Genomic DNA, 15971 nt, shown 5'->3' with positions numbered 1-15971 from the left:
AAGCCTAAGAAATATTAATATGGAGATATCTCAAATATAAATGTAGCTATATAATTTGCATCACTTTCAGTGAAAACGATCCTTTGTTTTGGTTTTGTTTTTGTAAAAACATTCAGACACACTGCCTCGATGACAGCTTCTTGTGGGGACATGAAATATAAACAAAACTATAGTTTTTCTAAATTTTGTTCAAGAGGCAGGAATGAATAACTTCTGGGGTGTTCCATAGAATAAGGCCTGAAACAGTATTTTGGAGCTATTGACAGTTATTTTTGTATTGGGAGAAAAAGATATTATGTGGGACATAATAGTTGCTCAATAAAATAGCTTGTTGACTAATAAATTCTGGGACTTAATAGCCTTTAAAATCAAAATTATATACTCCTGGTAGATTTCCAGTGGTATTACATTGAAAGCCTAAAGGCCAGTACTTACAAAAGATCATTAGATTTAGTTAATCAAACATAGATTATGTTTTCTAAGATAAATTATGTCTGCATACTTAATACATGCTTTCATATAGCAATATCATGCTGATTTATCTCTCTCACACTCATAAAATCGGTGCGTCAAATAAGGGCCATGCGGAATTGTTTTCACTGTTCTGTCCCTCTGTTGGCGTCTTGTAACAAAAGATTCAGCAAACACAATAGACATTAAAACGTTTAAAACCTGGCTCAGTGATGCCTTCAGACCCTTCCAGTAATTACCCCTGAGCTTCCTCTGTTTGTACTTTGTGACTTGCCTCAAATAAATCAAAGTGAGTGAGTCTTAAAGGAGAAGAAGTGTTTTTAGCATTAAGGCCAATTCTTCAGGCAAAGAATTTGGGGTCGAGCCTTTTGCTTGTGACTCGCCTGTGGCCTGTTTATATTTTGGGGATGCTCATCCTCCCTGCTTAGTCATTTCCCCCCTACACTCTGTGGGCTGACGGCTGCGGTGTAATTACCCTGACACGGTTTCAGGAAAACCCAGAGAATCAAAACAACGGTGTCGATATCATTGTTGGTTTTACCTCATAAACGTGCTGTTCATTGAGCTCCTGGTTTAATAAAGAACACTGAGCCCTTTCCAGTTCTTGCAAGTTGGGAGCCAGTTCCATCAGGAGGTACCAAAGGGGCCTTGTCAAGAGTCAAGAATATTTGAGAAGAAGAGACATACCATGAGAGAAGACGTTTTACAGTAACATGCAAACAGAAGCAGGTCACTTGTAGGCATTCAGCATGTAAACCTTAGGGAAGCGAGAGGATGGAGGGGAGTTGGTGACGGAAGGTGCTCTGGGCTCAGCTGATCCCATTCAGAGATTCTGTCTTAGCCTATTTGCTCTGATCCCGAGGAAGCCATGTATACAGCACATCCTTCTATAGATAGCACTGTGTGCCAAGCACTACTTTTACACACACACACACACACACACACACACCAGTTTGATCCTTATTTTTTTAATGGTTCTTTATTTTTGAGAGAGAGAGACAGAGAGAGTGAACACAAGCGGGGGAGGGGCAGAGAGAGAGGGAGAATCCGAAGCAGGCTCCAGGCTCCGAGCTGCCTGGCACGGGGCTCGAACTCAGGAACCGTGAGGTCATAACCTGAGCCAAAGTCGGAGGCTTCACTGACTGAGCCACCCAGGTGCCCCAAGATGGGCAATTGTAAAAGTGACTCATGTTGAATATTATTTCCATATCAAGAGTTGACTTCCTTTCCCATTTCTTAAGTACTGATTCATTTCCATCTATTGAGTAAAATAAAAAAAAAAATAAATAAAACGTAACATTTCCACTTCACTGTCCTTAGAAATGGCTGTAAAATCTTATGGTTGGTTATATTTCAAGACGTTCCCTTAAATTCTGGGAATGCAGCCTTTCACAGCCCATATTACAGCGTTAAGGCCTACCTTACTTACAGATATTGAGTAGAAAATTGATCTTACCAAACTATTTGACTGTATGTCCCTATGCTCTTTCTGGGTTTTAATGATTTTAATCCCAGTAGAGTTATTAACATACTGTGTTATATTAGTTTCAGGGGTTCAATATAATGATTCAAAATTCTATACATTCCTCAGTGCTCATCAGGATAAGTACACTCTTTAGTCCCCATCACCCATGTCCCCCATCCCTCCACCCACCTCCCCTCTGGTAGCCACCAGTTCTCTATACTTAAGAGTGTGTTGGGGCACCTGGTGGCTTACTCGGTTAAGTGACTGACTCTTGATTTCTGCTCAGGTCATGATCTCACAGTTTGTGAGATCGAGCCCCACGTCCGGCTCTGTGCTGACGGCATGGAACCTGCCTGGGATTCTCCCTCTCTCTCTGCCCCTCCCCCTCCCCTGCTCATGCTCTGTCTCTCTCAAAATAAATAAATAAATAAATATTAAAAAAAAAGAGAGAGTGTATTTCTTGGTTTGTGTCTTCCTCTCTCTTTCTCTTTTTTTTTCCTGTGCTTGTTTTTGTTCTTAAGATTCCATGTATGGGGGCACCTGGGTGGCTCAGTGGTTGAGCGTCCAACTCTTGGCTTTGGCTCAGGTCACGGTCTCATGGTTTGGGAATTCAAGCCCTGCATTGTGGCGGGGGGGGGGGGGTTCTCTTTCCTTGGTATTCTCTCACTCTCAAAATAATAAACTTAAAATAATTCCACATATGAGTGAAATCAGACAGTCTTTGTCTTTCACTGACTTATTCCATTTACCATCGTATACTCGACATCCATCCATATTGTTGCACATTCTATCAGCTGACGCTTGGGCTGCTGCCATAGGTTGGCTATCATAAATAATGCTACGATAAACAGAGGGGTGTTTTCTTTTTGCATCCGTGTTTTTGTATTCTTTGGGTAAATACCTAGTAGTGCAATTGCTGGGTCGTAGCGTAGTTCTATTTTTCATTTTTTGAGGAACCTCCCTACTGTTTTCCACAGCGCCTGCACCAGTTTGCATTCCCACTAACAGCGTTTCTCCACATCCTCACCAACACCTGTTGTTTCTTGTGTTACCGATTTTAGCCATTCAGACAGATGTGAGGTGATACCTCATTGTGGTTTTGATTTGCATTTCTCTGATGGTGAGTGATGTTGAATATCGTCCCATGTGTCTGTTGGCCATCTGTATATCTTCTCTGGAGAAAAGTCTGTTGATGTCTTCTGTCCATTTTTTAATTGAATTGTTTGTGCATTTTTTTTGGTGTTGAGATGTAGAAGTTCTTTATATATTTTGGGTACCAACCCTCTATTAGATATTTCTTTTCAAAGTATCTGCTCCCATTCAGTAGGTTGCATTTTAGTTGTGTTGATCATTTCCTTTGCTGTGCAGAAGCTTTTTTATTTTGATGTAGTCCCAGTGGTTTATTTTTGCTTTTGTTTCCCTTGCCTCAGGAGACTTATAGAGAAAAATGTTGTTATGGCTGATGTCAGAGAAATTATTGTCTGTGCTCTCTTCTAGGATTTTTATGGTTTCAGGTCTCACATTTAGGTCCTTGATATATCTTGAGTTTATTTTTGCGTATGGTGTAAGAGAGTGGTCCAGGCTGATTCTTTATTTTATTTTTTTTTTTTTAAATTTTTTTTTCAACTTTTTTAAAATTTATTTTTGGGACAGAGAGAGACAGAGCATGAACGGGGGAGGGGCAGAGAGAGAGGGAGACACAGAATCGGAAACAGGCTCCAGGCTCCGAGCCATCAGCCCAGAGCCTGACGCGGGGCTCGAACTCACGGACCGCGAGATCGTGACCTCGCTGAAGTCGGACGCTTAACCGACTGCGCCACCCAGGCGCCCCCAGGCTGATTCTTTAGCGTGAAGCTGTCCAGTTTTCCCAACACCATTTGTTGAAGAGACTTTTTTTCATTGCATATTCCTTCTTTCTTTGTTGAAGATTAATCGACCATGTAACCATTGGTCTATTTCTGGGCTCTCCATTCTGTTCTGTTGACCTATGGGTCCTGTTTTGTGTCAGTGTCATTACCGTTTTGATTACTGCAGCTTTGTAGTGTATCTTGAAATCTGGAATTGCAATACCTCCAGTTTTGTTCTTCTTTGATTGCTTTGGCTCTTCGAGGCCTTTTATGATTTCATGCAAATTTTAGGATTGGTTCCCGTTCTGTGGAAAATGATGTTGGTAGGGATTGCACTAAATTTGTAGCTTGCTGTGGGCACTGTGCACATTTTAATAGTATTTGTTCTTCCAGTCTGTGAGCATGGAATGTCTTTCCATTTATTTCTGTCATCTTCAGTTTCTTTGATCAACATTGTATAGTTTTCAGAGTACAGGTCTTTCACTTCCTTTGTTAAGTTTATTCCTATGTATATTATTATTTTTGGTGCAGTTGTAAATGGGATTTCTTAAAAATTTTCTTTTCTGCTACTTATTATTAGTCTATAGAAGCGCAATGGACTTCTGTATATTGATTTTGTATCCTGTGACCTTACTGAATTCCTTGATGTTATGGTAGTTTACTGGTGGAGTCTTGAGGGTTCTCTCTATGTAGTATCATGTCATCTGCAAATAGTGAAAGTTTTACTTCCTCCTTACCAATTTAGATGCCTGTTATGTTTTCTTCTCATCTGGTTTCTGTGGCTAGGGCTTCCAGTAATGTATTGAATAAAAGTGATGAGAGTGGACATCCTTGTCTTGTTCCTGATACTACGGGTAAAGCTCTCAGTTCTTTACCATTGAGTATGATGTTAGTTGTGGGTTTTTCATATATGGCCTTTATTATGTTGAAGTATGTTCCCTCTAAACCTACTTTGTTGAGGATTTTTGTCATGAATGTTGTACTTTGTGAAATGCATTTTCTGCACTATTGAAATAATCCCATGGTTTTTATCCTGTGTCTTTTTGATGGAATGTATTATGTTGAATGATTTATAAATATTGACCCATCTTTGCATCCCAGGAATAAATCCCATTTGATCGTGGTGAATGATTTTTTTTAATTTATTTTGAGAGAGACAGTGGCAGCACAAACAGAGGAGGGGCAGAGAGAGAGAGAGAGAGAGAGAGAGAGAGAGAGAATCCCAAGCAGGCTCCACACTGTCAGTTTAGAGCCTGATGTGGGGCTTGAACTTACCAGTGGTGAGATCATGACCTGAGCTGAAACCAAGAGTCAGACGCTTAACTGACTGAGCCACCCAGGCACCCAGTGAATGATTTTTTTAATGTATTGTTGGATTCATTTTCTTGAAGATTGTTGAGGATTTTTGCATCACTGTTCATTAGAGTCATTAGCCTATAGTTCTCTCTCTCTTTTTTTTTTTTTTGTAGTGTCTTTTTCTGGTTTTGGTATCAGGGTAATGCTGGCCTCATAGAACAAATTTGGAAGCTTTCCTTTCTCTTCTGTTTTTTGGAATTGTTTGACAGGAATAAGTATTAACTCTTTTTTAAATGTTTGGTATAATTCATCTGTAAAGCTGTCTGGAATTGGACTTTTGTTTTTTGGGAGTTTTTTTTTTTTTAATCACTAATTCTATTTCATTGCTGGTAATTGGTCTGTTCAAATATTCCATTTCTCCCTGACTCAGATTTATAATCAAGTTATATGTTACATGTTTCTAGTTTATATGTTTCTTGGTTGTTGTCCAATATATTGGCATATAATTTTTCATACGATTCTCTTATAATTCTTTGTATTACTGTGGTGTCAGTTGTTACTTTTCTCGTTGCAGATTTTGTTTGAGTCTTTTCTCTCTCTCTCTCTCTCTCTCTTTTTTTTTTTTTTTTTTTTTTGATGAGTCCAGCTAAAGGTTCATCAGCTTTGTTGACTTTTTCAAAACCATCTCCTGGTTTCATTGGTCTGTTTTATTTTATTTTTCAGTGTCAATTTCATTCACTTCTGTGTTAATCTTTATTATTTCCTCCTTTCTACTGGTTTGGATTTTATTTGTTGTTCTGTCTCTAGCTCCTTTAGCTATAAGGTTAGGCTGTTTATTTGAAATTTTTCTTGCTTGTTGAGGTAGACCTGTATTGCTCTCTACTTCCCTCTTCAAGTAGTGGCCTCGTGAGGAAGAGTGCCTCTCGTGCCCTGTAATGCAGTATTACCTGTTCACCAGAACCTGGTGCTCTAGTGGTGCCTTCTGTGTGTATTGCCTGTGCCTTCCTACTGTGGCTGTCCTGTGTTTGCCTCCAGTCCAGTTGTTGGCGGTGGCTCTCTTTGTCTGCTGTGGGCAGAATTCGGTCCCTGTGTTGTTAGTGGGTGCGTGTGCGGCCGCCTTGGGTCTGTGTCGAGTGAGACCAGCTGTTGGGTAGAGATGGAGTAGCCCCGAATTGTAGGGTGCTCCCCCTGTGTTCTGCCCTGAGAAGCTTTTGTTGGCCTTGCCTTCAGACCAGATGTCTGACCCCAGCCCCCCACTGGGTGCTCAGCCAGACTTGTGTGCATGGGAATCTTCCCGTCTCCCCAGGGTAGGAGTTACCTCGGAGCGGGCCGGCCCTGTCAGGGCTGCTCGCACACCGCCAGGCTTGTGGCCCTGCTTTGGATGGGCTCTGGCCAAGAGCCTGTTGGAGGGGGCGGGTCCGCAGGAGAGTGTGGGGGTAGGGTATGCTGTTAGCAAGTTAGGTGGAGAGTGTTCATGCTCTGCTGGTTCCCGCAGGTGTCCGTGTGTCCAGGCTAGGGGGTAGGGGAGGGTAATGGCCCCCGTCAGCTCCTTTGTTCCTCGAGAAGTCCCCTAAAGATCCCTGCCCCTCCAGCACACACTCAGATTAGTGAATAAATCTCCCTCCCATACATCCCACCCGGTTTTCAAACTGCTACATCTGTGCCGTATCTCTGTGGGGCTGCTTGTTGTGCTTTTCTTTTTAAAGGGTGGGAACTCTGTTTTCTCTCACCCTCCTGTCTCTCCCACAGCCCAGCATGCTGAGGTAAAATTTCTTGCTTATTTATATTCAGAGAAAGAGAGAGCAAGCACGAACAGGGGAAGGGCAGAGAGAGAGAGAGAGGGAGAGAATCCCAAGCAGGCTCCACACTCAGCGAGGAGCCTGCCGTGGGGCTCAATCTCATGATGGTGAGATCAGGACCTGAGCCAATGCCAAGAGTCGAACGCTTAACTGACGGAGCCACCCAGGTGCCCCAGTCTCTGATTTTTAAAGTTTCAGGCTTTAAGGGACGCCTGGGTGGCTTAGTCAGTTGAGCGTCCAACTTTGGCCCAGGTCATGATCTCACATTCCGTGGGTTCGAGCCCCGCCTCGGGCTGTGTGCTGACAGCTCAGAGCCTGGAGCCTGCTTCGGATTCTGTGTCTCCCTCTCTCTCTGCCCCTCCCCTGCTCATGCTGTGTCTCTCTTTCTCTGTCTCTCTCTCTCTGTCTGTCTCTCTCTCAGACAAACATTAAAGTTTCAGGTTTTAAGCCCTGCCGTTTGCATAAAGTTAGTCCCCTCTGGTTTTCAAAGGCAAATGTCAGGGGGATTCGTCTTCCCCATGCAGGTTCGTGTGCCTGCGGTGCTTGGTATGAGGGTCTGTTTCTGTACCCTCTCTGCACCTATGGCATCCCTCCCTCTTGTGGACCGTCCCATGGGTCCGTTTAGCTTCTGACGGCGTCTCTGCCCTTCCTCCCCTCTTCGATGAGGCCTCTTCTCTATATTTAGCTGTGGAGAGTCTGCTCCGCCAGTGTTTGGGTCATTTTCTGGGTTATTTACACTGATGTGGGTGTTATCGTGTATCCATGGGACAAGGTGAGTTAGTTTAGCATCTTCCCACTCTGCCATCTTCCCTGGAAGGCCACGTCCCTGTTGTCTTCCTGTGTATCTCAGGGTGTGTGGTATTTCTCAATGTGGTATTTCTAAATTCCATTTCTAAATGGAATAAATGGTATTCCAATCAGAATGACTACTATAGCACAGTTTTAAGACAAAGAAGGAAAAACATTCTGTAAGGTCTTCTTCTCACAGTTCATTGAGAGCAGTGGCCTCTGTGAGAAAGCATGTTGAAGTAGAGAATGGTGTTCAAAGGACTTAGTCCATATCTTAGCCCTTCCATTATTAGGATGTTTGACTTAATGCTCTGGACCACTTAGCATCTTGCAGCCATACAGAACTTACCTATAAAAGGTAGGTTTTGGAATAGTTTTCCCAACTAATAAGTTGCATCAGTTAAACTAGTGAAACTAAAATCTGATATTGGCAAAATTGTGCTGAAACACGTATATATTACTGATGATGTTAAAATTGACCCGTTTGGGGGCACCTGGGTGGCTCAGTCGGTTGAGCGTCCGACTCCAGCTCAGGTCATGACCTCACTGTTCGTGAGTTTGAGCCCCACATCGGGCTCTCTGCTGTCACTGCAGAGTCCACATCAGATCCTCTGTTTCCCTCTTTTTTTGCCCTCTTTTTCTGCCCTTCCTGTGCTCACACTCCCTCTCTCAAAAAAAAAAAAAATTAAAAAAAATTGACCCATTTAGAGCAGTTTGGCAGAACATAAATATCAACAGCATTTGGCCTAGTCATTGGATTACTCACACTTAAATTTATGTTAAGAAAACTAATCAAAACTGAGCAAAACTATCACTAAAATACTCTTTGATAATAGTACATTATTTATTTTAACACCCATCCACAGAAAGGAAAAAAAAACCTAAATGCTCAGCAGTAGAGTCATACTCAATTAAGTTAGTGTCTCCATTAGATAGAACATTATGTGGCTATTAAAAATGGTGACTGTGGAGCCCATTTTACTACAAGAGTCAGCAAACTATGGCCAAGTTAGACCAAATCCATCCCACTGCCCATTTTTATAATAGATTTTTATAAACCTACTTTATTGTTTATGTTTTATTTTTTTGAAGCTTTTAAATTTTGCAGGGGGCACCTGGGTGGCTCAGTCGGTTAAGTGGCCGACCCTTGGCTTCGGCTCAGGTTATGCATGATCTCACGGTTTCATGAGTTCAAGGCCCACATCAGGCTCCTCGCTGACAGTGCGGTGCCTGTTTGGGATTCTCTGTCTCCCTCTCACTCTGCCCTTCCCCCACTCGTGCTGTCTCTCAAAATAAATAAATAAACTTTAAAAAATTAAAAAAAAAGAATTTTAATAAAAAAATTTTTTTTAGGGGCACCTGGGTGGCTCAGTCAGTTAAGTGTCCGACTTTGGCTCAGGTCATGATCTCGCGGTTTGTGAGTTCAAGCGCCACGTCGGGCTCTGTGCTGACAGCTCAGAGCCTGGAGCCTGCTTCGGATTCTGTGTCTCTCTCTGTCTCTGCCCCTTGCCCGCTCACACTCTGTCTCTCTCTCTCTCTCTCAAAAATAATCATTAAAAAAAATTTTTTTTTAAATTTTTAATGTTTTATTTATTTATCAGAGAGACAGAGAGACAGAGAGAGAGAAAGAGAGAGAACAGGGGAGGGGCAGAGAGAAAGGGAGACACAGAGTCTGAAACAGGCTCCTGGCTCTGAGCTGTCAGCACAGAGCCCGACGTGGGGCTCGAACCCACCAACCATGAGATCATGACCTGAGCCGAAGTCAGACACTTAACTGACTGAGCCACCCAAGTGACCCAAGATTTTTAATTTTTTTAAACTCATCTCTACATCTAAAGCAGGGCCCAAACTTACAACGCTAAGATCAAAATTTACCTGAGCCAGCCAGGCGCCCCTGTAAGTAACTGTTTATGGGGCGACGGTGATGCCATTGCTCTGTGTATCTTCTTTGGTTGCTTTTATGCTACAGTTGCTGTGACAGAGCCTGTGTGGTTGCACAATCTACAAGATTTACTTTATGTACCTTTACAGCAAGAGTTTGCTAACTCCAGACTTGGGAGATACTAACATCAAAAGGAAAGTGAAACCTTAATTTGCACGTACAGCGACAGTAACGGTAAAGTTTATTCTGTGCGCCCACCGAATGTACATGTCCTGACATCATGCAGATGAATCGACCCAACATTGATATGGCTGGACTCTAGAGGTGAAATGAAAGTATTTATTTTTCTAAATCCGTTTGCTGTTCCTGTTTTATTTGTTCTATTCTTAAAATTATTTGTATATTTATTTAGAGAGAGGAGAGCAGGGGAGGGACAGAGAGAGAGAATCCCAAATGGGCTCTGCCTTGTCAGTGCAGAGCCCAACGCGGGGCTGTAACTCAGGACCCACGAAATCACGACCTGAGCTGAAGGCAGACGCTTAACGCAGGTGCCCCTTTGCTGTTCCTGTTTTAAATGAACAAACCAACATTTTAATCGTGGCCTGGGTGCTGCGGCAAGAGGAGTGCCAGTATGGCGGCCTGTGGTAAGTACGCAGGGAGCGGCCATTGCTGTTTGGGCCGGTGACCTAACCTTCCGTGTGGCCCAGGTAGGACATGCTCACGTTGACAGTGTTGCTTACCTGCCTTCAGGAGGTAGATATTTCTTTCCTCTGCTGCATCCCTAGACTATAAGCAGTTGAAGGGTCCAGTAAAGCCCTGCTGATAGGAAGATCATGCTGTTACCCTGTCATCCAGACAGCCTGGCAGTAATGAGAGGCGCGAGATCATTTATTTGACTTTACGCTGCATCGAGGCTTAAAAAGGGGTGCTTGCTCTTGGAACCTCTCAAAGCTTGGGCCAGTCTGCAAATTGGAGAAACCAAACTCATAGGGAGTGTGTTAATCTTTATTATTTTTTTCAAGTTTACTTATTTATTTTGAGGGAGAATTGGGAGAGGCAGAGAGAGAGAGAGAGAGAGGGAGAGAGAATCCCAAGCAGGCTCTGCATTGTCAGCAGTGAACCTGATGTGGGACTCGAACTCAAAAACCTATCACATTTATAATTTTCAATTTTTTTACATATGTGGCTAATGTCTGGCTCTTTGGCTAAAGTGCAGGCTTCATGGAAGCCTTCAAATATATTCATCGATTGAATGAGTGAATGAATAAATACTTAAATATTTTCATATTGTAAAATACATCAAAATGTATACAGGGTTTTTTCTTTGTTTTTAAAGTTTACTTATTTTGAGAGGGAGAGATTTCACGAGCAGGGGAGGGGCAGAGAGAGAGCATCCCAAGCAGGCTCCGCGCTGTGAGCACAGAGCCCCATGTGGGGCTCAAACTCACAAACCGTGAGATCATGACCTGAGCTAAAACCAAGAGCCAGACACTTAACCGACTGAGCCACCCAAGCACCCATGGAGTGTGTTAATGTTTAAAGCGGATGGCTCAAAAGCAAATCAGCAGAGTAGTTACCACCAGTGACGTGGGCAAGGTTCCTTTTAATCTCAGGGTAATACTGTGCTCTCTGTTACCAGCAGGAGGATTCTAGAGTCGTAAGGTTCCAAAGTGAGGAGAGACCTTCACCAAATCCGTCATTTCCTAGACCTCAGTTTCCCATCTGGAAGAATGAGGTCTGTATCAGAGGCATGCGCTCACCTGTGGCCAAAGTAGAATCACTTGAGAGTCAGAATTGTGGGGGTTGGAAGCAGGAAGGAGGAACTGGGACACCTTTTAACCACAGATTGTTTAAAATCCATCTGGATGACTCCGACGTGTATCCAGGGTTGAGGATGTTTGGGTTAAATGGTTTCTCAATTTCTTTGTGCTTGTGTTTTAGAATATACACATGTGTGCACACGTTGTGGGGGTATTAGTTTTATTTTGTCATCAAATGGCATACACATGAATATGATTTTTGGAAATCAATAAAATAATGTGAGTATTCACTGAATACTCCCTATGTGCTAGACTCTTCATAAATATAAGCTCATTTATTCTTCCTAGCAACCCTGTTTGGTCGGTGCTGTCATTCATATTCTAGATGAGGAAACTGAGGCTCAGAGGCCGCACAGGTATAAAACTAGGTCTGTCTGACTCTTATGATGTGTTTTTTTTCCCATTATGCCACGCTGTGTGCCAGTAACTTCATTCGTTATTTCGTTGTGCAAAAAGAAAGTCCTCCTATTTAGTAGCCAAGCTCATGTGCTTATCATTTAGAATTGTGCCACTACAGATTATTTCAAACTTGTCAAGCACTGTCACTTGTCACGTACTTGGCTAACAGATTTTCCTATGGAGCCCTTCTTAGTTGATAAAAGAAATAATCATTCTTGGGGTACCTGGGTGGCTCAGCTGTCAAGCCCCTCCCCCCCCCCCATCGGACTCTGAGCTGACAGTGCGGTCTGCTTGGAATTCTTTCTCTCTCCCTCTGTCTCTGCCCCTCCCCTACACACGTGTACTCGCTCTCTCTCAAAATAAATGAACGTGGAAAAAAAAAGAAAAAAGAAAGAATCATTCTCATGCCTGCTTTGAGAGATCTGTATTAAAAATGAGTGGGTGGCCCATTGCCTTTCTAGATGTCAGGTACGAGAGTACCGTATCAGGGATTTTCCCCTCTCGTGAATAGCATGCTTTTTTATTTAGTATCTGCTGCAGTTGGCCAAGGATCAGGGGCACATAGTTGCTTCGATTGATCTTTTCTTGCTTTTTTTTTTTTAATGTTTATTTTTGAGAGCGAGAGACAGATGGAGCATGAATGGGGGAGGGGCAGAGAGAGAGAGAGACCCAGAATCTGAAGCAGGCTCCAGGTTCTGAGCCGTCGGCACAGACTTGACGCGGGGCTCCAACTCACAGACCGTGAGATCATGACCGGAGCCGAAGTTGGACGCTTAACCGACTGAGCCACCCAGGGGCCCTGAGCATATGCTTTTTCAATTGTGTTTCTTGTGAGACTTCTTCCTCGTATGATCTATATTTTCACGTTAAGAAAGCAGTGAAAAATGGTTTTAAAGGTATGAAAATGGACTTTGTCATTTGTACATTTGAATCAGATATGCATCAAGTGACATCTAGGTGACTACATGATGGGACCAGTGGGGTAAAATGAAAACCAGATACAGAATTTTGCCAGCTCCTGCTGCTGTAAAGGAACCTTAAAGAGTACACCTGGGACAATGATCAGGTGACCGTGTAATTTATCCTCCTGGATGAGATCCTTTCAAAAGTGAAAGTGGGGCCTCATAATAATTACCATTTGCTGTATCAGAATTCTAATGCTCAATTAACGTGTACCTAAGTCATGTCTTTTAGTTCTAATTCAACCAACATTTATTAATTATCTACGCTGTGCTAGGTTCTGTGATGGGTGTTGTATACAGTCTTGGAGTATCGGTCCAGTACTAGAAGGTAAACCCACCGCTGGATGGACATCGACATAAGTATCCACTCCTGTTGTAATTTGGATGGTAGTAAAGATACGAGAGCTCTCTGGGAGTATAACGAAGGTGATAAATTGTGATCCAAATGTGGAATGGAGGAGGAGAGGGTTATGAAAGATTTGAAATGGTTCAGCTGAATCTTGAAGGATGAAGGTTTGGTTGAAAATAGGACATTTGTGGGCACCTGAGTGGCTCAGTGGGTTGAGCATCCGAGTATTGATTTCAGCTCAGGTCATGATCTCATGGTTCATGAGTTCGACCCCTGCATCGGGCTCTGTGCTGACAGCACAGAACCTGCTTGGGCTTCTGTCTCCCTCTCTCTTCACCTCCCCCACCTGTTAAAAATAAATAAACATTTAAAAAAAGAAAGAAGAAGGGACCTTTAAGACAGTGGGCAAAGCATAGGTGACGGCACTTGGGTGTGAAGGTACGTGGGAATTAGGAGAAAGTAGGGTGCATTTGTGTGGCTGGAATATGGAGAGGATAGGAAAACAGAGTGACAAATGAGGCCTGAAAAGTTGGTTATGAGCAAGATTGTGAGGGCTTTATCAGCTTAAGGGCCTCTCCATGAGAAGAAAAAACAGAATACTCCTCATATAAGTCACTGAAAAAGAGAACCGGATAATAACATGAGCAAAGTAAATTTCAGTGCTTTCCCCAAGCAACAAATCGTCACCTACTTTTTTTCATTTATGAAACCCGTATGACTCATATTGTGGTCCTCTGACCAGCAGTGGACGCTTCACTTGCAGGCTTCTTAGCAATGCCAGTTCCTGGCCCCCAGTCTCAGCTATCATATCCAGATCTCTGGTGATGGGATCCAAGAAACTGCTTTCACTAGCTCTCCAAGGGCATTCTTACGCATATTAGAGCGTGAGAGCCACTGCATTCCAGCTGGAGTTGAGTTGAATTAGGTACAGTCTCAACACTTGATGGTTGAAACTAACATCTAAATGAAAACCCCTCTCTGCGAATCAAGCCACAAACTGATGCCACCGTCAGCTAAGGTGAATGCTTTGCTGCTAAGTGTTCCATGACTTGAATACTAAGAATTTAAGATACGTTCCAAAGTTTTCCAGAGAAACATGGGACTTGCTTCTTAGCATCTAAAGCAAACATTTGTTTCATTGTGTGTAGGTTTTCAGTACAGCTTGAGTTTGTCTCCAAATCCTGGCGAGGATTTGGAAGAAAGCTATACTTATGTAGGTTTTATCTTTTTAATAGCCTGGTTTACATTTTCTGCCTTTGTGATATGTTCATCCATTCGGAAACATTTAAGCACTTGATAATTAATCCTCAGCCATGGGCAGTTAGTATTTTTTATCACGAAATAGTTCAAATGTACCGAAACACCCATGCAGATATAACCTGTTGTCATTTTGTTGTAAGAAATATTTTAATGTATATCAAGTCAGACACCAAGAAGTAAAAAATAGAAAGGATAGAAAAGGAGTAATTTTTGAGGCTATAAGGCCTGAATATTTTCGAGTACTGCTGAAAGTCATGAATCCTCGGCTGTTGGAGACACAGGAAAACATAGTGGGAGATATAAAAGAAATACACACACTGTTGTGAAAACCAGAGACAAAGATATCAAAATCCACGACCAAGAAAACAAGATGGACTGATGTTTGTGAGAGTCGAGAAAAACCAGTCAACAACACACACCTGTACACGCCTGGTCAAACCGTCTTACGAGCGTGTGGGAAAAATAAAGGCATGTGACATAAAACTGAGAGAGTATACAAACGGTCTTCATTGAAGAAACTTGTGAGGAATTTATTCAAGCAGAAGACATACTCTGGAAGGAACATCTGAGATGCGAGAAAGAGTAGTGAAGAAGTAAATTATGAGATAAATAGGTAAAACTAAATAAAATGTTTCTGTATGAAATGCCACCAAATATTATATAAAATGTTTTGATATATAGTCATTTTCTTACCATTTGGTTAGAAATCGCGTTGTGATTTATCTCAGTAGTTATTTAGGGGTGTACACTTATATGTGTATGTTGAGCTTCTATTGTTGATTTCTAATCTAATTGTGTTAGATGTTTTTGTCTGTAGGATATCAATTCTTTGAAAATTAAAGTCCTTTATGTATCAGTTATGCTTCAGTGGCACTCAAGATCTAGGAAACAGGGGCGCCTGGGAGGCTCACTCGGTTAAGGGCCCAACTCTTGATTTTCGCTCAGGTCATGATCTCACACTCGTGGGACTGAGCCCTGCACTGAGCTCTGCACTGACAGCACAGAGCCTCCTTGGGATTCTCTCTCTCCCTCTCTTTCTGCCCCTTCCTCCCTCCCTCTCTCTCTGTCTTTTTCAAAATAAATAAAGACACTTAAAAAAAAAAAAGACCTGGAAAACAGAAGGCACACTCAACTGAGATTTTGACAAAAATTTTCTTGAGTAAGTTGAGAGAGGTCGGGGCACTTGGGGACTATCAACAGTGAGAAGGGACTATCACAGTCTCCGAACTTCATGGGACAAAGGGAGGAAACAAGCATTGCTGGAAACCAGTGAGGTGTAGAGCAGTGGAAATGGGATGGTCGCTGTGAACATACAGGTGCTTTGTAAGAAGCTGAAGTCTTAGAAGGTCACTGCTCCTGCCAGAACTGTGGCACCCACCCAGGCAGAGAGGGGACAGAGGAAAGTTACCGTGATCACTGTCCATGTTCTCCGGTCTCCTGCCAGTACCTCCCATTAGCCATATCTAACTGGGAGCCAGAAGAGCCCAGGTCATGCAGCTCATAGGAGTTACCGCTTAGGGCATACAGCAAAGGAGAGAAAAGCAGAGAATAAATGGCAGAGAGGAGCAAAGCTCCTCTGGAAAACCAGCAGATTTCGAGATGTGACGTGACATATTCGCGTATGTCCTGTCT

This window comes from Acinonyx jubatus, chromosome X (genome assembly GCF_027475565.1).
Source record: "Acinonyx jubatus isolate Ajub_Pintada_27869175 chromosome X, VMU_Ajub_asm_v1.0, whole genome shotgun sequence".
NCBI classification, from domain to species: Eukaryota; Metazoa; Chordata; class Mammalia; order Carnivora; family Felidae; genus Acinonyx; species Acinonyx jubatus.
The sequence above is the reverse complement of the archived record's forward strand: the minus strand, read 5'-3'. Positions refer to the sequence as shown.